The sequence below is a fragment of the Suricata suricatta genome, chromosome 5, assembly GCF_006229205.1.
Source record: "Suricata suricatta isolate VVHF042 chromosome 5, meerkat_22Aug2017_6uvM2_HiC, whole genome shotgun sequence".
Lineage (NCBI taxonomy): Eukaryota > Metazoa > Chordata > Mammalia > Carnivora > Herpestidae > Suricata > Suricata suricatta.
The window spans coordinates 131,730,199-131,751,244 of record NC_043704.1 but is presented as its reverse complement, the minus strand read 5'-3'; the positions used below and the strand labels follow the sequence as shown (position 1 = coordinate 131,751,244).

The 21,046-nt window shown below is 34.4% G+C and overlaps 1 protein-coding gene across 2 annotated transcripts in view; it reads left to right on the top strand.

The window, feature by feature from the left end:
- Positions 1–19,354: 19,354 nt before the first annotated feature.
- The window catches only part of TBC1D5 (TBC1 domain family member 5), a 486,227-nt gene continuing 484,535 nt past the window's right edge, over positions 19,355–21,046 (top strand). The window contains exon 1 of one of the 2 annotated variants that reach the window (XM_029940340.1): positions 19,355–19,424. The gene's annotated coding sequence lies outside the window, so the exon portion shown is untranslated. The remainder of the gene's footprint in view (positions 19,425–21,046) is intronic. The other variant, XM_029940339.1, reaches the window with a different exon arrangement.

The following is a 21,046-nucleotide window of genomic DNA, read 5'->3' as shown; positions in this document are numbered from 1 at the left end:
TTTTTAAAGTTTCTTTTTGGATCATTTATTGCAGATGAATAGGAATACAGATAGGAATACAACTGATTTTTATATGTTGACTTTGTAATGTGCAACTTTGTGGAGATTGTTTATTTTGTCTAGTGGCTTTCTTGGGGATTTTTTTGGAATTTTGTTATGTAAATGTAGGATCATTTCATTTGTGAATAGGGAAGGAAGAAGTAAAACCATCTCAATTTGGGTGCCTTTTATTTTTCACATTTTCTTGTCTCCTTGTTCTGGCTGGAACTTTGGGTGCATTGTTGAACTGCTGTGGTAAAACTGGGCATCCTAGTCTTTTTCCTGATCTTAAGGAGAAAGAGTTCAGTCTTTCACCATGAATATGCTGTTAGCTGTGGATTTTTTGTAAGTGCCCTTTATCCTCCTGAGGAAGTTCCCTTAATTCCTCATTTTCTAAGTGTTTTTATAAGGAAAGAATGGTTTAGATATTGTTAAATGCATTTTCTGCATCATTTGATATGATCATGTGCTTTTCTTCATTTTATTAAGGTGTATCACATTGACTAATTTTTGTTAAGCTGAGTCATCCTTGAGTTCCTGGGATAAATTCCACTTGGTCTTAATGTACAGTCCTTTTAATATGCTGCTGGATTTGGGTTGCTAGAACTTCGTTGGGCATTTCTGAATATAGTCAAAGGCTTTTGGTGTGTAGTTTTCTTTTATGTGAAGCCTATGTCCTTTGTGTCAGAGTAATACTGGCTTCATAGAATGAGTTGGGAAGTGTTCCCTTCTTGTTAATTTTTTGCAAGAGTTTGAAAAGAATGTTTGGTATAATTTACTAGTGAAAACATCTGGTCCTGGACTTTTCTTTATTGGGAGGTTTTTGATTACTGATTCAATCTCTAGTAGTTTAGGTCGTTGAGATTTTTCTGGTTTTTTTCTTGAGTCAGTTTATGGAATTTGTGTATTTCTAGCAATTTGTCCATTCTTCTGGGTTATCTAATTTATTGGCATAAATTGGTTCACATTATTTTCTTATGATCCTTTTTATTTCTCTAAGGTATATAGTAATGTTTCTATTTTCATCCATGATTTTAGTTATTTGTGTCTTTCCTTTTTATTCTTTTTTTTTTCCTAGACAGAGGTTTGTAAGTTTTATTGATTTCAAAGAACAGTTCTTGGTTTTGTTGATTATATGGTTTTTTTTAAATTTTATCTCTGATCATTATTATTCCCTTCCTTCTGATAGCTTTGGGTTTAGTTTGCTCTTAGTCCTCAAGGTGTAAAGTTAGATTATTGATTTGAGATCTTTTTAATGTAGGCATTTACAGTTATAAATACCCATTTGAGCACAACCTCACTGTATCCTATAAGTTTTGATATGTTGTGAGTTTCTGTTCATCTCTAATTTCTGATTTCTCTTGTGATTTCTTCTGTTACCAACTGGTTGTTTAGGATGCATTAATTTCTACATATTTATGAAGTTTTTTTCTGTAATTGATGTCTAGCTTTATTCCATTGTGGTCTGAAAAGATGCTTTGTATAATTTGTCTTTTTAAATTATTGAGATTTTGTTTTCTGGTGTAACATATAGTCTTTTCTGGAGAATGTTTCATATGCACATAAGATGAATATATTGTTATTCTGTAGAGTGTTCGATATGTATCTATTAGGTCTAATTAGTTTATAGTGTTGGTTACATCCTCTTTTTTTCTTACTGATTTTCTTGCTATATATTCTATCCATTATGGAAGGTAGGGGATTGAAATCTTCAACTATTGCTGTAGAACTGTTTGTTCTTCTGTTGAATGTTTTTTGGTTTACATTTAAAATACTGATAAAGAAGCACTTGGCTCTGCCATTTTGTTGGGTGTTTTTCCTGCCTGTCTTATTTCATTTTTGCCCCTCCATTACTGTCTTTTTTTGTGTGCTTACTTGATTTTTGAAGTGAATTGTTTTGATTTTCTCCTTATTTCCTTTTGAGTATATTTTTAGATACTTTTTTGTGGTTACCATGAGGATGCTTTCTGACATCCTAAATTTATAACAGTCTAGATCAAATTGATACCAGTTTTACTGTAATAGTGTATAAATCCCAGTGCCTCTGATACCTCTATTCTCCCACGCTGTGTTGTTTTTGTTACAGGTTGCATCCTTATACATTGTATGCCAATAGCGTTTATAATTTTTAAAATGTATTTAAAATCTTGTAGGAAACAAAAAATGAGGCTGCAAGTAAGAAGTATAATAATAGTGGCCTTTATAGTGCTTTTCATTTAGACTAAACAATTCCCTTTAGCATTACTTGTCAGACAGGTCTAGTGGTAGTGAACTGTTTACTTTTGTTTTATCTGAGAATGTCCTAATTTCTTTCTTTTTGAAGGATGGTTTTGCCAGATTCAAAATTCTTGGTTGATAGTTGTATTAGGCAGGATTTTCCAGAGAAACAGAATGAATAGAGTGTATGTGTGCATGCATGCATGCGCCTATGTTATTTTCTTAGGCATGCATTATAAGGATCGTCTCCAGTGATTTTTTTTTTTTTTTTTTTTTTTTGAGGCTAAGAAGTCCCAGATCTGTGGTCAGTAAGCTGGAGACCCAAGGGAGCCAGTGGTGTAGTTCCAGTCAGTCTGAAGGCCTGAGAACTAGGATTGCTAATGATGTAAGTTTTAGTCTAAATGTTGACAAGCTCCAGATCTAAGGAGAGCTAGTGTTTTAGTTCAACTCCAAAGTCAGGAAAAGACTGAAGACTCAGCTCAAGGCCCTCAGGCAGGAGGAGTTCTTTCTTCCTCAGGTTTTTTGTTGGTCTGTGATTATCTGGATGAGGCCTACCCACATTATGGGGGGCAACCCACTTTACTCAATCTACCAATTCAGATGTTAACCTCAGCCAGAAACACTGTCACACACACATCTGGAATAAAGTTTGATCAAGTATCTGGGCTGTCTGTCGCTCAGTCACATTGACACATGAAAAGAACCATCTGAGTTTCTTCTTTTAGTACCTAAACTTGTCATCCCACTGCCTTCTGCTTTCCATGGCTTCTGAAGATAAATGAACCATTCATCTTATTTAGGCTTTCCTGTACATGATGAGTCACTTCTATCATGGTACTTTTAAGATTCTCTTTGTCTTTGGGCTTCAACAGCTTTTTTAGAATGGGTCTCTTAGTTATCCTACCTAACATTCATCAAGCTTCTTGGATTTGTAGATTCATTAATTTCATCTAATATGGGAAGATTTGACCTTTTCAAAATTCTCTTCCTTTCCTTCTCCCCTTAAGCCTCTCCTATTGTCTATATTGGTCAGCTTGATGGTGTCTGACTAGATCTTAGGTCCTGTTTACTTTTCTTCATTTTTCTGTCTTCCAGACTCAATTACAGATGTCCTACATTGAAGTTCACTGATGGTTCTTCTGCTTGCTGAAATTGCTCATCACTCTAGTGACTTTTTTTTTTTCATTGCAGTTCTTGTGCTTTTGAGTTTCAGAATTTGTTTCCTTTTTGTCATTTCTATTTCTTTATTGATACTCTAATTTTGTTCATACATGGTTTTTCTGAATTGATTTTGTTCTTTCTCATGTTTAAGGTTTTTGAGTATATTTAAGACTGTGGTTTTAAGGCCTTTATCTAGCAAGTATGATGTCTGGGATTTTCTCAGGATATTCTTGTCAATTTTCTTCCTTTGGGAGGGCCGTTATTTTCCCTGTTTCTTATATTTTGTTATTTGTTTTTGTAGTTGACAACTGGGCATATGAATATTATAATGTGATAACTCTGTCAATTGTATTCTCCCGTTTCCTCAAGGTTCTTTGTTTTTGCTAAAGGCTCTAATGCTCCATTTTCAAACCATTTTTTTTCTTTTGCAAAGACTTTATTCCTTGTCATGTATGGTCAATAAATTCTTTGTTCTTTAGCTTGTGTTCAGCCAGAGACTGCCTTGAATGCCAGAAACTAAAACAAAAACTAAAAAATTCCAAATAAACAAATAGAAGAATACTTTTGCCAGTCTTGGTAGATTGACTCTGTTGGGACAATCCTTCACTTAGCCAGGCTTGCACTGAGCCCAGTGGTCAGTCCAAGGTGGAAGCTTAGGGATCTCTCCAGTTTTTTCTGAGCCTGTATATTGCTGAGGGCATGCATAGAGTCTTCACATTTCCATCTGTACTCTTAATTTGCCAAGGAAATATTTTGCTCCTGTGCTTTAAATGATTTATTATGTTTAGATAGTAACTTTTGTTTCAAGCATTTTTAGGTTGGTAGTTCTTCTTGCTCTATTTTCAGGTGACTATTGCTTTTCCAGCTTGAGTTCTGAGTGAGATGAAACAAATGAGCAGCTTGCATCTGCCCTTCAGGTAAGCCCAGATAGGTGAGAATAGATACTCACACAAATTTGTGACTCAAGTCTCTTTTGCTGTCTCTGGGACCGGGGTTCCATACTGGGAACATAGATTAAGGTTGCTGCTATGCCAGGTTTTGAAATTGTCTTTTTCTTGATTTGTCATTTGCTTGGTTGATGTAAATCTTTACCTGTTTTCCATAGTTTTAACAAAGTTGGTTCTGGCATTTACTGCTTATTTTTTGATGTCTCTGTCAGGTGAGAGAACTTGAAGCTCCCAGCTTTGCCATTTTGCTGATTTAATTTTTCATTGTGATTTAGACTTGTAATTTTCTTGATGTTGAACATCTTTTTAGGTGTTTATTGGGAATTTAAAAAATACTTATTTTTGAGAGGAGAGAGGGGCAGAGAGAGATGGGGACAGAGGATCCCAAGTGGGCACTGTGCTGACAGTAGAGAGCCTGATGCAAGGCTCAAACTCCAGAACCATGAGATCATGACCTGAGCCAAAGTCGGATAGTTAACTGACTGAGCCACCCATGCACCCCTAGGTGTTTGTTTGGCATTTGTATATTTTCTTTGGAGATTCGTTTATTTAGATCCTTTGCCCAGTTTTAAACTGGGTTATCTTTCTGTTATTGAATTTTAAGGTTCTTTATATAGTCTAGATACAAGTCCCTTATTGTACAAATGATTTAGAAACATTTTCTTTTATTCTTTGGGCTGTCTTTTCACTTTGTTGAAGTGAAGTGTTGACTTCTACTTTGAAGCACAGAAGTTCTATATTTTAGTGATGTTTATCTCTTTGTTCTTTTGTTACTTGTGCTTTTGGATCATAGCTATAAACTGTACTTAAGGGGCAGGCAGAGAAAAATGAGAGCATACTGCTGGTATCTGCTATCAGAATGACCATGAGGTATTATATGTTTGACTTTTGAATGCTGATTTGAGTCCATGAATTGTGTGGAATTAATGGTTATGTTTCTCATAGTTACAATCCATTTTACTTGTCAGTGTTTTCCCTTGGTGGTTGTTGTAGATGTTTTCTGTGGTGTCTGCTCATCCTAGGCCCTTGTCTGAGAATTGATGCCTTTGCTCTAGGCCTCTAGAGCTGTGCTTGTTAAGAGCAGGACCCTGATATTCCCGGTACATATAGCTGTTGGGACCTTAAGCAGACCCTTTTGCGAAACTAGGCTAAGTAGTTTTTAATCAACTTAGAATTGTTGGAAGGCAAAGATACAGATTCTGTTGGGCTTTTCTTCGAGAAAAATGTGTGCAACTGGGGCATGAACAACCACGGTTAGCCTATGGTCATAGAGAAGCAGCAGAGGGGACTGGTGTATGGAGAGCAAGATGAAGAACACGGTCTGGGACAATCTGTCTCTTACCTTTGAGAGTCAGTTTTGTTCCACAGGGTTAGAATATCTTTAATTCTTGGCAGTGTTGTAGTTCCTTATTTCCAGCTCCCACTGTAATTCCTGCTTATCAGTTCCATGAGATACCATTATTTAATATAAGTTTGCACTTAGGGCTGAGTACTTTTGCATAAGTTGTTTTGCCACCCAGAAAACCTTGTCTAAGAGAATGACATATTGAGATGAAAATATCCACTGAGCAAACAGAAGGGAGTGAAGAGACAGTTTCCTGTGAGATTCTTACATAATTTTAACTTGTAATTCTGGGCATTAAAGAATAACAAGAATAGTGATGATTATTTTTAATGTGGATTTGAGTGCTTACCTGTGATTCAAATTTAACTAGGCATGTGATTTACACTGCTTATGTTCTTTGGTGTACTGGCTTTCTAACTTAAATAACTCTTCTTTGAAATTACAGTGAAGGGCATCTGGGTGGCTCAGTTAGTTAAGCATCTGAGCTCAGGTCATGATCTCACGCTTTGTGAGTTTGAGCCCCATGCTGGGCTCTGTGCTTACAGCTCAGAGCCTAGAGCATGCACTCTGTCTATCAAAAATTAATAAATGTTAATGCTAAATTATTTTCAATTTTTTTATCTGTGAAATTGAGCATTCATGTAACCTGTGACAAAATCTTTCTTCTAGTTATGTAAGAAAAATTCTTGGATGTGTGTACCAGGAGAGGTGTTCAAGAATTTGTTAGAAACATTATTTATAATAGCATGAACTTAGAAATAGTCAAATATACATCAGCAGGAGAAAGGATGAAGTTGTACACGTTAAAGTGTTCATACAGTAGCATAGTAAAGTGTTAAAGAATACTGCATATGAATAACTGGTAGCCTCATATATCCACATTGATTATCTTTGAATCATATATAGTGAAAAAAGTATGTCTTCACTGGAAAACACATATACAGGCATACCATGGAGGTATTGCCTGTTTGGTTCCAGATCTCTTCAATAAACAAATATTATAAGAAAGCAAGTTAGATGAATTTTTTGGTTTCTTAGTGCTTATAAAAATTTACACTTATAGTCTATTAAGTGTGTAATATCATGTCTAAAAAAGTGTACATATTTTAATTAAAAAATACTAAAAAATGCCAACCATCATTGAGTCAATCACTGATCACAGATCACCATAATAAATATAATAATGAAAAGTTTGAAATATTGCGAGAATTACCAAAGTGTGAGACAGAGACACAAAGTGAATAGTTGATGGAAAAATGGCGGGGATAAACTTGATTGATGCAGGGTTGCCACAGACCATTAGTTTGTAACAACAAAAGGCAGTATTTGTGAAGTACAATAAAGTAAAACACAAATAAGGTATGCCTTATATATAGTATGATTGTTTTTAATGGGAAAGTAGAGAACAAGTTAAAAACTAAACAGATTGTTTAATGATACAAAAACAGGGTAAAACATTAAGGAAAGGTAAAGATATGATTAAGTAAAAATTTAGAATAGTGATTTCCTATGTGGGGTGTGGGGCAGGTTGGAGTTGGGGATGGACACACAAGAACTTCAAGATACTGTTCATATTCTACTTTTTAGGTCAGAGATGGGCTTATATTCATTTTAATATTGTGCCTTATAGTATATTTTACATGTGTTATCAGATTCTTTACACATATGGAATACCTCATAATACAGAGGTAAAAACTTTTAAATGTTTGGTATATATTTTTTTTTTTACATAAAAATAAAACTCAAAAACCTCAGCATTTCTTAAACTGAAATAATCAATCTTTTAAAAATCAAGTGTTCTCTCCAGAATTTGCTCGTTAGTTACCTCATACGACTTTCTCAAGCCCTCAATTTTTTTTTGGTCAAAAAATTTTTTTTAATGTTTTTATTTATTTTTGAGAGAGAGAGAGAGAGAGAGAGAGAGAGAGAGAGAGAGAGAGAGAGAGGGAGAGGGAGAGAACATGAACAGGGGAGGGGCTGATAGCCTTCAGATCCCCCCTAGCTTCAAACATCCTAGCTTTTGTACTATTCTCAGGGAAACTTCTGCATTTTTCTTCAGGTAAGATTTGGCTTCTATCTTTCTGGTATTTCTCTTAGTTTCTGGCCTACCTTGTCAGTTTTCAGTCTGCTTATGGTTGGAATCATTATTGGTGGAACCATTGTTTCATTGTGCCACTGTCTTAGGGTTCTTTTGGTACTACTAGGAGCATTCCATATAAGACTGCTTAGCCCAGAGTAGAATTTGTATTAAAACAAAACAAAACAAAAAGAAAACAATGCAGAACCGATAGAACTGATGAGCTAGAATTACAGTTGATCTTTACAGGGGGCTGGAAACCTGGAACCATGTATTTCAGATCTAATTTCTGTAGATTCGCTATGAGGTGAGAAGCTGCAATGTGTGTTTAGTCCACTGCCTTGATTCAGTCTGATTTCTGGTTTTAGAATCATTTGCTGAGTAGATTCGATAGGCCGTTTGTTAAAAGCTATTTCCATCATGAGTGTCTGCTTGTATAACTCTAGCCTACTTTTATATGTAGAGATGACCTTCCACAAGTGACGACACCAATTGAGATCCTTAAAGTCAGTTATTTAAGACTCCATATGGTATTGAGAGTTTTAAGAAATGTGGACCAAGGATCATAATTTTGAAGCTTCAAGAAAAATAAGCACAATAAAGTTAATTCAGTCAAGAAAAATTCACTTGGCAGAAAAAGGAAAAGTCAAATAAGAAGGGGCTATAATGTAAGTCAGTTCCCCCATTTAAGGTTAGGGTTTTTATTTATAATTTCTGGAAGTGGCACCTGTGTACCTTCTTTCTTGAAGTTAATGGTTGCGATGGTAGTCTCCTTTTGGAAAATTAATGATTTATTTTGCCGGAAAGATTTAAATCGGTACACATTAGCAAGTTGTGGCAAGGATATTTGGAAATCAGAGGTGTTATATGCTGATGGGAGTGTAAGTTGATATGGCTGTTTAGGGGACAGTTGTGCGGTATTTAGTAAAATGGAAAATATACACATAACCCAGAAATTCTACTTTCGTCCATACCTTAGAACAGGGATTCTCAACCAGGGCATTTTTATCTTCCGAGGGACAGTTGGCAATGCCTAGAGACGTTTTTGATTGTCACATTTGGGGAGGCATCTAGTGGGTAGAGATCAAGGGTGCTGCTAAATGTCTTAAGTTCACAGGACAGACCCCCATAATAGAGAATTACTCATCCCCAAATGTCAGTAATGCTGAGGTTGAGAAATCTTTAGAGAACAAAGTTCACATGTTATTTGCGAACATAGAGATTTGCTCAAGGATATTCATTAAAGCATTGTGATTGTTTCTAATTTTGCACTATCTAAATGTCCATTGGTGGATGATTGGATAAATAAAATGTAGTATGCCCTTGTGATTCAGTACTTCATAATAGTTGATAGGAATGAAATATATCTATATTTAGATCTCAGAGATGTTAAATGAAAAACCAAGTATTTTCACTGTGATACCATTTATGAAAATTGAAAATACATACAAAACATGACTCACTTAAATATATGGATAAAAACATAGAAAGTGAATTAGGAGGCTATAGGCCAGTATCATGATGGTGCTTGCTAATAAAGAGGTAAGAAGAGGGAAATGGCATTGGGAATGATGAACAGTGGACTTTAATTTTATCTCTGCTTGTTCTTTTATAAATATACATAAAATGAAACAAAGGTTCATAATTATGTGAGTTTGAATTCATAATGTGAATGTCATTTGTTATAAATTCTGGTTGAGGAAACATTTGTAATATGTATTTTTTGTAGTTCTAAAATTTCTCAAAGCTTATCCATTGACAGCTTTATCTGTATTTAGGTTTCATAGTATTTAGTATAGCATGTTCTTTTCTCAATTCTTTCTGCTCGGGAAGTTAACTTGGCTTCTTATGGATAAAAGTGGAACTACTTTTTATGTATTCATAGTTTACTTAATTTACGTGTATAGCTGAGAAGCTGTATTAACTGCCATTAACCACTAGATTTGTGCTTAATTCACAAAAGTAGAAGCTGGCCTACAGAATTCCCCACAACTATTTATTTTGTGTTACCTGATTTGTGTGTATTGGCATATATCGAAATAATTGGGATTTCAGCAGAAACGTGAAATATTCCTATTTGGACGTTTTGTTGAATTGATTTTTTTTAATTGTTAAAGTATTTGATTATAGTAGTTTAATCTTTCAGTAACTATTCAGGAAATTAAATTTAGGTATCTGAGTGATTCTAGGAACTCTACCCATAAAATGTACTTCAAAATCTTAACTCACATTTTCTGAATAAGTTAACTGTGAAAATTTTTATAAATGTTACTGAAGAGAGAAAATGCATAGGTCATTCCGAATATTTGGAACATAAGGATCAATTTTCATCTGTGATAAAATCTATTGATAGTAAAATAAGTAGAGATAGTGCATGACCCGTAATTTTTTTCTTAAAGTGATGAAAAAGAAATGTCTCAAATACAGTGTAATTAAAAGTTATAATAACTATTCATGATTCCTTTGAATTTAAATTATGTCAAGTTAAATAATGTCAAATTAAATAACTTAGATTAAAATTGCATTTGCAATTATGTGGAAGTTTATAATTTTAAACAAAGCATTTACCAAAAATTATCCAGAAGTTTAGAAAACCCACTAAATTAAACTTAAAATAACCTTTAGTTAATGATTTTTATTTACCTTTATTAGAATTTAAATGCAAAAATAATACCCTATATTTCTTTATATGTAAATAGCAATCCAATCAAAAGGTGACTGAAAATTAATGACTATTTTAAAAAATACAGTTCTTAAAATTTTAGATTAGATACGATTTTTTTGTTAAAGGATTTAATACAAATAAGAATGGCTTAATTATAAAATTCATAAAGATAATTTAAATTCAGAATATTTAATTTAAGATAATTTAAGCTCAAATGTATAATTATGAATAGTTATGACTTCTAACTATATAGAATTTAAAATAAGTCATATAACCTTTTTAGATAATTTTCATAATTCATGCCTTGTTCTCACCTATCTCCATTTGATTTTCTTGCTAATATTTGCAATTTAATACTAGAGTTATTCCTTAATTACTGAAAGAGTTGTCTATAACATGGTTACCAATTATTTTTCTGTAATATAATATGTAATAATTTTAAGGCTGAACTATTCAGGAAATAAGTGTTAAAAAGTTTTAAAAGAATAGCTTACTAGTGGTGTGTGTGTAAAAGTAGAATTGATTCTTTGGTGGATTTAGTGTTTATGGAAAGGAATAGCTGACTAAACCCAGATATTTATTAGAATTGGCTTTCCTTCATGTATAAAATCTGTGCTACAAACAGGCATGAGGTTCTGGTTTGAGCAAAAGAGTGAGGCCCTTAACTGCACCCTTTCTAGTGAGAAAGTAGTACAAACATGGTACATTCTTTTCAAGCTAAATTTTAGTGAGGTATTACGGAGTAACACACTCATTTTAAAATAATATTTGCTGAAGAAAATTAATGATAACTGTTAGCCATTTTGGGCTCTGTTCCCAGATAACCATGTATATGAATTTTTTGCCTGTTGAGGCACTTAAAAGAGGTGTTTTGGTGGGGAAGCTTTTGATTCTCTGACTTAGGATATTAATCTTTAGGTGCCAGTGATTTTAGTTATTAGAGTGTCCCTGTTGTAAGCTCAAGAGGTGAAAAGTACTTAGCTTTATTTCCCTCCAATTTTAAGCCATTTACAGATGTCTATAATGAAGAATTTTGGCTTTGTGACTTATTTTAATAGATGCCATAAAAGGATCTTTGCAGTTTGCTTTTTTTAACAATATATTTTATTATTTTGATTTATTTTTATTTGAGCGAGAATGAGAGAGAATCCCAAGCAAGCTTTACCCTGTCAGGGCAGGGCCTGATGCGGGTCTCAGACCCACAAACTGTAAGATCATAACCTGAGCTGAAATTGGGCACTTAACTGACTGAGCCACCCAGGCTCCTCTTAATAATATATTTTAAAAGAACATTTATTTTTATTATTATCTTAAAAATTTATTTACTTATTCACTTTCACATTTTAAGTAATGATCAGAAGGTACCAGTGAGAAGTTTACAATTATGGGAACATTTTTGTGTCTGGATATGTGTATGTATATATGTATATATCTTATTTTATTTTTATTTATGTTTATCGATTTATTAATTTTTTAAAATATAGTTTATTGTCAAGTTAGTTTCCATATAACACCCAGTGCTCATCCCCACAAGTGCCCTCCTTCATGCCCATCACCCATTTTCTCCTCTCCCCCTCCCCCATCAACTCTGTTTATTCTCAGTATTTACGTGTTGTATGTGTATTTTTAAAGTCTGCTTTTTTCTCTCCACGAAGACTTGAAGTAGCTGAGAAGAAATTATGACTTTGAATAAAAACTCAAGGCACCATGGGGTATTTCGTTTTTCTTTGTATTGGAATGGATTGGTGATTAATTAAACTTGGTGTGGGTTGACAAAATCTTAAATTATAAGGTCAGATATTCTTACAGCTTGACTATTGTGTCTGGTTGAAATAATGAATTAAAAAAAATTCACTGGGGCACCTGGGTGGCTCAGTCAGTTAAGCGGCCAGCTTCAGCTCAGGTCATGATCTCACAGTTTGTGGGTTTGAGCCCCGCCTCGGGCTCTGTGCTGATGGCTAAGAGCCTAGATTCTGTTTCGGATTCTGTGTCTTTCTCTCTTTCTGTCCCTTCCCTGCTTGTGCTGTCTCTATCTCTCAAAAATAAATAAACAGAAAAAAAATAAATAAAAATTTGAGAAATGCTTCTTCATTACAGATAGTTTCAGAATTATTATGTTAGACCTTCTTACTCTATTCTGTTTTTCTTAGCTCCTCTTACATATATTCTTTGTTTCTCTGAATTGAAATTTTAGATAGGCCTTAAAAGTCTTTCTGATTCTTTATTTGAATCCAGTCTACTGTTTAACTTTAAATTAAGAACTGGTTTTTTAAAAAATTTCTTGAGGATTTATGTAACTCATACATGTATTTTAAGCTTTTTTATTGCTTGGAACATCCTTATCGTATAATCTTTTCAATAATTGAAGAATCTGTAGTCTAATCCTGCCGTCTTTTGTGTTGATTGATTCATTGTCTTTTTTTTTTTTTTTAATTTGAGTAGGGTGTTTTTTTTTGTTTTTGTTTTTGTTTTTTAAGTTGTTGGATTCTTTGAGGCCTGGATCGAAGTTATTTTCTTTCACCAATAATTTGCCTGTGCTTCCCCCAGATGCCTCAGGGTACTAACAGTTTAAGAGTACATCAAATAGCATTGTCATATGTGATTTATTGGATTTTACAAGTGGCGTGAATGTATTCTGAGAACCTTTATGAAGGTTATACTTTGTGGTTATAGTGTCAAGAGAATTGATAAAACATTCTTGCAGTAACAGAACTGCAGAGGTGATTAGAGAGATTAGAGGTTGCCAGGGGTTAGGGATGGTGGCGGTCAGGGGCGGGTATGACTGTAAGGGGGAACAGGAGGGAGATCTTTGTGGTGCTATTGACATGAGGGTGTAGCCCTTCCGAGTAACAGCTTCATGTAGGGTTTCCTTTGATAGACTGCTACAGTCTGTCTCCTGAGCCTGTATAGCCATCAAAATGTAAGCCCAGTTTCTGCTGTGCAACACATCCTCTCAAGATAAAAGCTGGTTTCTGGGTTTGCTTATTCTGTGTGTATTTTGTTTATAGCTTATTGTGAATACTGTACTTTCTTGCTAGCTAAGCAATTCATTAAAATAGATTTTTTATTAACTTAAAAGTGATATCTAACAGTATCAAGGTATCTAGTCTGCCATACTGCTGGAAATCAGTGTCGACCTCTGTCTACAATTTTGTCTCTTATCAAGTATGTTGCTATTTTGCGCCTCAGCTCTTATATTTTTGTTATTATAATAGGGATTTTCTTGATCTCCTTGGTCTGTCAGACTTATTGTGTGGGCCCATCACAGTCTCTGCCTAGTTATGTTTTCTAATCTTGTTCCCCCCCCCACCCCGCGTTCTCTCCCTGGCTATAGTCTGGTTTATTAAAGACATAGTGTATTGTAGCTATCATTCTTTTACTCATGTCATTCCATCCGGCTTAAATGCTGTCTCGTCTTTTGACTCCAACTGCCTCTTCTAGCACTGTTGACATTTTAGGCTGAATAATTCAGTTCTGTGGGGGCTGTCCTATGTATTGTAGGATGTTAGCATCCCTGGCCTCTGCCAATTAGATGCAAATAGTACCTCCCATTTGTGATAACTGAAAGGGTTTCCAGAGATTGCCACATGCCCTTTGTAGGGGGTGCTGTCTCCCCTGTTTGAGAACCACTATTTTAGCCCTATGTTAATTTGGTGTCAGTGAGGAGCCTTCTCTGATGATCCGTGCCTGTGACTTTGACTTCTTGGATTTTGGGAGTACATTATCGTCTCAATTATGCATTGGTCTCTGAATTTCTTTCTCTTCCTGCCTGCCTGCTGTGTGTGTGTGTGTGTGTGTGTGTGTGTGTGTGTGTGTGTGCGCGCGCGCGTGCGTGTGTGTATTATTTTCCCAAAATTTTAAATTTGTCAGTTTCTTGCCTTTTTCTGATTTTTCTAGTTTTATATGGTAGTAGTGGAGGCTTAGGAAATTGAATCACTCGAGAAAATGTGGAGAACTTCCAGGTATCCCAAATTATGAGGCTTACAAATAGTAGAGTTAATACCAATTTAAAAATAGTATTTATACCTAGTAATAGCTCTGGAAATTTCAAGGCAATGCAAGATAGTTGTAAAGATACAAGAAAGATGTAATTTCTTTTAGATGTATACAATATATAAGTAACCAGAAAAATGTACAATAGAGTAGAAAAAATTCAGAAATCTAGAAGATGGAAGGATTTGTAGAAGTATGAAGTATGAATGATTAGTTCTACAGAGTGATATGAACAAAGTAATCAATGTGTCGGAGTAAATTGTTAGGAATGATGGATGTAGCATCTGGCTAGGAGTGACTTGTATAAAGCTGACAAATGTGATATGTGAATGTTTGTAGGTTGAAAACAAATGGGGCACAGAGGTTAGCTTCTTACTCCCAATCAAAGAGAAACCTACAAGTTTTGCCCCAGATGGGAAAGATGCAGATCAGTTATAGATTTCCCCTGCTTTTGTTTTTATTATCAGCATATTCTAAAAAAAATTTTTAATGTTTTTATTTTAGAGAGAGACACAGAATGAGCAGGGGAGGATCAGAGAGAGAGGGAGACACAGAATCTGAAACAGGCTCCAGGCTCTGAGCTGTCAGCACAGAGCCCAACATGGGGCTCGAACCCACGAACAATGAGATCATGACCTGAGCCGAAGTCGGACGCTTAACTGACTGAGCCACCCAAGTGCCCCTATTATCAGCATATTCTAAGTAAAAATATAAATTGAAGCTTGAATCTAAATACTTTCATAAGGTGCTTTTCCTCATCTAGGCCAAAATCATGGAAAATAAGTATAGTATGTGTTTATTGTACAAAGATTGGAAAGTAATGAAAAGTATGGGAAAAATGAAAATTAGTTACAGTTCCCAAAACCTAAACCGTTATCTTTTAGATTAATTTCATTCTCATGAAATTTACATGGTCTCAGCCTCTCTCAAGATATACATACATGATATACTATGTGTGTGCATAAATATATACTGCATACACTTGTAAGTATATGGTTATATAAAATAGGGATTATTTTACATGAAATGTTTTATAGCATGTTCTTCATTTAATATTATGAACACTTCTCTATATCAGTAAAATTCTAAAGTGTGATATTTAGTGGCCATATAGCATTCTGTTATGAGATTATCCCTAAGTTACTTAGTGGTTCTGTTTTTGTTCTCATTAATTTTTAAATTATTTTTTAGTTAGCATATAGTGTAATAATGATTTCAGGAATAGAATCCAGTGATTCATGTCCTACGTTTTCTATATGTCTTTGTTTTCTATATGTAAGAGTCTCTTATGTTTTGTCTCCCTCCTGATTTTGTATTATTTTCGCTTCCCTTTCCTTTGTTCATCTGTTTGTATCTGAAATTCCACATATGAGTGAAGTCATATGGTATTTGTCTTTCTCTAATTTTGCTAGCATAATACCCTCTAGTTCCATCCACATTGTGGCCAATGACAAGATTTCATTCTTTTTTTTTATTGCTGAGTAGTACTCCATTGTGTGTGTGTGTGTGTGTGTGTGTGTGTGTGTATACACACATATGCCACATCTTTATCCATTCATCTCTTGATGGATATTTTAGCTACTGTCGATAGCACTGCTATAAACATTGGTGTGCATGGGTCCCTTCGAAACAGCACATCTGTATCCTTTGGATAAATACCTAGTAGTGCAATTGCTGGGTCTTAGGGTAGCTCTATTTTTAATTTTTTGAGAAACCTCCATACGGTTTTCCAGAGTGGCTGCACCAGTTTGCACTCCCACCAGCAGTGCAAAAGGGTTCCTCTTTCTCTGCATCCTCACCAACATCTGTCATTGCTCGAGGTGTTAATTTTAGGCATTCTGACTTGTGTGTGGTTGTTTCTCATTGTCAACATGTACTTAATGTTAAGCATTTAGGTTTTCTTTTAACATACACACGTATATACATGCACCTACAATTTGCAGTGAACCATGCTAATGAGAAATTTTGAGTGCATCTCCCATTTTCTTTGAAGAGGTATAACCTCCGCTTTAGTCTGTATCTTATAATTTCCCCTGCAAAATTCATTTTACCTGTCTTCCTTAGTAAGAAGAACACCAGTATTATAGCTGGGCATTATTACCAATATTGGAGACTCCATTTCCTATCCTCCCAAATCGTTAGATATGGCCAAAGGACAAAGCTAAGGTTTGTAAGCTGTACATTGAAATAAAGCCTGAGAGTTAGAAGGGAGCAGGGTGGGCATTTTCTCCCCTTCCTTCCTGCTGCCTGCAGTGTGGATGTATTAGTATTAGCTAAAGTGCCCATAGCAGTCTTGAAGTATGAGGCAGCTTGGAATTGAAACAGTATGTGATAGAGCAAAAAGATGGAAGGAACTTGGTCCCCGATATTTGGAGCTGTCACATCACCTTTTGATTGTCTATTTCTGGACATTTACATGGGGGAAAATTCTCTCCCTGCTTTTCCTCTTTTTTAAAAAAAGTCATCATATTATTATTACTTAAAAACATTTTTTGGCTTAGGAAGGGTTTGGCCTAATCCTACCTGATAAAGGATACCATTGTTTAATACTCTATGTAGGTAATAGGTCAGATATGAGGAAACGTGCATTATATCATGGTAGATTCTAGATCGAGGTTCCAACCAGAAGTCTATGTAGAGACTGGAGAGAGAGATTAATTGGTATTGAAAGGAAAATACTTAAAATGATACATAATATCTGGATGTTTTTGATGGCAGTATTATTGGATTTTGTTCTCAAGTGCTCTAGTTATTAAAGCACTTGACTTTCTGTTTAAGTCAAGTGCTTTAATAATTATTGCAAATATTGTTTCAGAAAATACTTGGTAGCCTTTTGGCAAAAACAAACAAAAATCCCCCAAAAGTTCAAAACAAAAATACCCCACCAAACCAATCACAAACTGATACAATACGTATCAGAGTTTCTTCACACCTGTGCATTTTTAATATTATTAAGTATCTTGGCTAGTCACTTTGACAAAGTCAGCTCATAAATGTGACTTTTAATGTTCTCATATTAACTTTATGGGAAGAATTTTGATAAATATAAATTTTTTTATTACTGTAGACTTTTAAAAATTGATTTCTAATAAAGTATTCATAAATTTAGTGAAATAAATGAAGGATACACATTTATAAAGTTAAAAAAAACTTTTTTTTTAGTACAAGTAGGGGAGAGGGCAGAGGGAAAGAGTGACAATTTTTTTAAAGCTTATTTTGAGAGAGAGTGTGAGCAGAAGTGGGGCAGAGAGAGAGAGAAAGAGAGAGAGAGAAAGAATCTTAAGCAGGCTGCACGCTAGATGTGGAGCCTGATGTGGGGCTCAGTCCCCAGGTATCAGGAACTGAGCCAAAATCAAGAGTTTGATGCTCAACCGACTGAGCCTCCCAAGCATCCAATAAACTTTTTTTCCCCAGCAGTTTCAGTTTTACAGAAAAACTGAGCAGAAAGTACGGAGTTCCCATATATGCATTCTTTGAAGGATATACACTTTTTACCCCGGGGTATTCCACTGTATATGATGTCACACACATAACAAACGACTTTACGTCTCTGAACCAAATACTTACTGTAAGAGGGAAAACCATGCACTACCAAAAATCATTTTACTCTAACCGAACCTTTCCCATCAGCTCTATTACCATTTTAGGCCAGATAATTCTTTGGGGGTGGGGTCTCTTCTGTGTGTTGCAAATGTTTATTAGCATCTCTGATCTCTACCCATTAGATGCCAATAGTACTCCCCAGTTGTGACCACCAAAAATGTATCCAAACATTGCCAGTGTTCCTTGGGTGTTCCTGGGAGGCACATTGTTCCCCAGTTGAGAACCATTTGCTCTAACCAATTTATGATGTTTTAGGATTTGCTGTTTTTTTTTTATTTTATTTATTTTTTTTTTTAGGTAGGGCTCAGATTTAAGGGGTTTTTAGTTCAAGGAGTTGTATAAAGAGAGTTAGAATCTTCCCTTCTACTTGGGGACTGTAAGCAGTGTAACAGTTTTACTGAGCTTCAGTTTCCTTAACTATAAATAGGTAAAATACTACCTAACTGAAAGGTTGTTTTGATAGTTGATTGAGATAAATTATATAAAAACCTCTGATTAATTTTAAATGTTGAGCTATCTTGTTTTGAGTTTATTCTCTGGAACTTATAAAAAATCCATTTACAGAGTTGGTATTTCTGTGGGCAAAGCTATCATAGTTTGGGATCTACTATTTATGGACTTCAAGAGTATTATTACTGTGGGTAGATAAAAACTTTAGATAAAAACTTTAAATAAATGTTCAGTGAAGACTCACTTAAGCTAGTGTGGTTTTTTAATATTTTTTTTAATGTTTGCTTATTTTTGAGAGAGAGAGGAGAGACAGCATGGGCAAGGGAGGGGCAGAGAGAGAGGGAGACACAGAATCTGAAGCAGGCTCCAGGCTCTGAGCAGTCAGCATAGAGCCTGACATAGGGCTCGAACTCGAAAACCGTAGGATCATGACCTGAGCCAAAGTTGGATGCTTAACTGAGTGAGCCACTCAAGTGCCCCAGTTGTGTTTTGACTCTTTGTGGTGCTCTAATTAGACTGTCAGTATATTCAAATCATAACAGTTAAATGATCTCCTGTATTCTTTCAAGGATTTTGAGCTTCTCAAATTGAGGATAGCATCAGCTGTCAGCCAATCACATTGTCCTTCAAAGTTTTTGTCTTTATGTCTGAAATTCTGCCAATTGTGACAGCTTGTGTGTCTGCTCCAATAGAGGAAGCTAGCCTCTGTCCGTATGTACTTAGTCCAGTTAAAGACTTATGAAAACTTTGCAGTTTACAACTAATGTTCACTTCTCATTGCTACTTTATAGAATTATAAAACCTTATTCACTAGTGATGAAATCTTATCTGTAATAAACTTATTCTTATTGTTTTATCCCTGCAGAAAATTTCTAAAGACTTTGAGAAGATAGGAAAATCTCAGAAAGGCAGTAGCGCCATTATACTGTAAGTATTGCTTTGAAAAACAAATGTAAGTTAAGAATATTTTAAGTATCCAGTTCTGGGTGAAAATATGGTAGGCAAAGATATTATATGTAAAATATAGAGCAGGATATATTATAATCATATTAATAATTTATAGGAACTAATCCAATACAGTCTTTAAAAAATTGAAAATGTGTTCTTATGTATTGAGATGAAGATTTTACCAATAGCATTGAAAAATATTTCTAATTCTAACAAGGACTGATCTAGTTTATGTACATTTGCTTATTTAAAACTATCAGAATCCAGAAAATCATTGTAGTTTTGTAGGCTTGTGATTTGTTTGGGTGACTTATTGTTTAGGTTATTTTGCAGAATTATTTATTTGCTGATTTATTTATGTATTTCATTATTTATTTATTTGATTATTTAGTAAATTATTTATCTGATGAATTATTAATACATCTTCATGACATGCTTTAAATTATTTATAACTTAATTTTGAGTTTATTGCTTTTAGAGGCTGCATTGTTACTGACTAGTTTTGATTTTTTTCTTTGTGGTTCTTTAAAATTAAAGTATTAGCTCTAAGGCAAAAGTGTATTCATTGCAATGGCCATGGGTTTTTCTTTCTTTTTTTTAAGTAATATATGGTAGAGATGAAATTTCAGTTATGCTTTGTTTAGCTCTAAATTTACCTGTTTAGGGTTACTGATGATAGAATGTTGATGTGTTGTGTACAAACTCATTGTAGAGTCACTTACAAATTAATAATATAGCCTATAGTATGTAAACTGAGATTGAACTTGTCAGCCTCAGTCCACATTATCCTTTGTGTCTCTAAAGGGCAGGTCTGCATTTCTCACTGCTTTAGAATAATGAAGAGAGTCTTATTTTATTTTAGTGGCAAATCTATTTTACTACTTAGGATATTTTTAGGAAAGTTCAGAGAAATGAAGTCCAACTTAGATTTGAATCCCTGAGATATAAATTTGACTGATGTAGCCTTTGTTTTTTAAAATTATCATTATATGTGTATTTGGCAAACAGCATGATGTTGTTGGTATAGATTTTTATATCAGTCATAGTGACATATTTATTTCATATCATATCTCTTAATGGAAAGTTTTATACCACTTTATTTTAATGAACTAAAATGGACAAGGGCCTTTATAAATGCAAGCTAGAATTTCTCCGGCTTTAATAATTCTCTTTTGTAAAGTTTCTATTTTTAACCAAATAAGGTATTTCTTCTTTTGTCTGATTCTGTTTCATAAGGTGGTGCAGCTATTAGGGCTCCCTTACTGAACGGGTTTAATGAATGGGTTAAGTAGTTGTTTAGGTTAAAGAAAGTTGTGCACACGACAAAGTCTTCTGTGTTTGCTTGTAGTGAATTACTGTGTGCTTTACAGTTTTAACATTTCAGAGAGAAGCAGCATTGTACAGTTCAAGTTAGAATTTATTTTGAGATATTGAATATATGAATGTTTAATTGGAATATTGCTTTACTATCTTCATATACTTGTCTTGAAGTGATTTCATTTGATTTATATACATGGATTTAAAAATGTGTGTATTATACATATCTGTGACTTCTCTTTTGGAGATGAACAGTTCCAAAACTGTCAGATACGGAATTTTAT